This window comes from Frankliniella occidentalis, unplaced genomic scaffold, assembly GCF_000697945.3.
Source record: "Frankliniella occidentalis isolate FOCC.00 unplaced genomic scaffold, Focc_3.1 Scaffold259, whole genome shotgun sequence".
NCBI classification, from domain to species: domain Eukaryota; kingdom Metazoa; phylum Arthropoda; class Insecta; order Thysanoptera; family Thripidae; genus Frankliniella; species Frankliniella occidentalis.
The window spans coordinates 54,296-56,263 of NW_026267385.1; positions in this window are offsets into that span (position 1 = coordinate 54,296).

Genomic DNA, 1,968 nt, shown 5'->3' on the forward strand with positions numbered 1-1,968 from the left:
TTTTATAGAGAGTGCCCCTCCGTCGGTCGGTGCAGGCGACACGACACGTCGTTGGCTCCGAAAAAAACAAGCGTAACTCCCGCCAGTGGCTACAACTCGAGTAAGTCAGACAGTCGCTGAGAACGAGCGCAACTGGCGGCCGCGCGGAGAACTAGAGTAACTCCCGGCTCCTCTGAGAACACGAATAAATCGACTTTTTGACGACTTTGTTTTTTTGTTATATTTGCAATCTCTATACACTTTTCTTCACTTGTGCCAAACGACAGTCGCGTAAATGCTGCCAATTTTTTTTAATAACGATTTGTATTTAGCACCATAACCTAACCAGCGCAGGGGCCTCCGTGGAGAACTGAGTTAACTGAACGCCGTGGAGAAGTGTGTTAACTGTAGGGGGCTGCGAGGCAACGCTAACTGAGCGCATTCGGCGTAGGCTTGCACGATGTGAGACGTGACGGGACCATTCATTAGATTTAAGTGTATGTAAATATTAGTAAATAGTAGTCATTATGTCGAAACGTTCGCTATTTAGAGCAGGTCTTAAGGCTGCTGTGGAGCACCAGGCTGCGAAAAGACAGGGTAAGTTAACCTTTCATAATAACTATTAGAATTTTGGTGCAACTTAACCTTAAGAACGATTCAGTTTATTTTTATTGAAAATATTAAATGTTTGATGCCAGTGTGCCTCTATTTCATTATTTCATTTACGATATGAGGTGGTTACTGAGCAGCATATTAAAAGTCTACTGTACTGTTTGTATTGTTTTCTTATTGTGACTATGCAGGGGAATACCCTTACTTGTGAGTTGAAAAAAAAATGACAACTTTTGGAAGATAGGCTATCAAGTTTCTGTTTCTATCAATTCTAATAAGTATTTTTAATGTTGCAGTCATTGCTCGACCAACCACAACCAACCAAAGGGCTCGCTCTGCTGTAACACATCAGGATGAAACAGGTTTGTGCACAATGAGCAAATATGTTTTGAGTTGAATTTTTTTTATACTTAAGAGAGGTCCTGGTCTGAACTTATTGAGTGCTTTTATCTTCTTCCCAGATAATGATTCAGTCTCAGCTGCTAGTTCATACTTCACCCCTTCAGAGAACCACCTATTGTATGGTATGAGATTCGATTTTAAATAGTTTTGGATTGATAGTATATTCTGACCTATCTTCTATTGTGAATTGTTTCAGGATATTATTTTATAGTAAATGCATTTAACTATTTTGTTTCAGACCCTCCAAGAAGTGCTCGAGCAAAGTGTACAAAGTGGCTAGAGTCTTCAGGAAACCACGATCCTCATGACGTTGGTCAAGAAGCAGTTATGCAGCATGAAATGGAGGTTGATGAGTCCTTTAAGAGTGGTAAGTGTAAACATGTTTGAGTGTGTTGTTTGATACTCTTAAAAGGCACAGTCAGTACCTTAATGTTTCCCCCAGTAATTATCTGTAGTTTTTATAACTCAATTGTGACTAACTTGGCCTCAGTACCATTTTAATTTTGTACCTCACTCAGTGTATGTGTCAATTGTTTTACAGACCAGGTACAATCCACCAACTCAGTAAACACTGTGAAAACACCAACCATGGAAGGAGTGGACATAAACGCCAACATAGAGACAGACATATCAAACAAGAATAAAGAAATTAAGCGGCGTTTGTTTAAAGATATACCTGAATCAACTAATAGCACAGGTAATATTTTAATTAGTACAACAAATTTAGATCAGTGTTTTAACAGTTGACTCCTATTTTTTTTATTTCTTTTTCAGACCAAGAAGCACCACCTACTAACTCCACCAAGAACGATACAAGTGCTGTTCCGGAAAAAGTTTACTCTGATACCTCTGTCATGAACAAAACTTTTGCAAGTTGTTTCTCCGAAGAAAACAATTTTAATGAGTTGAAAACTAAAGGTAAGGTTTTAATTATCACCATAAATTTAGACCTATTTAATATCATTTGTTTTTATA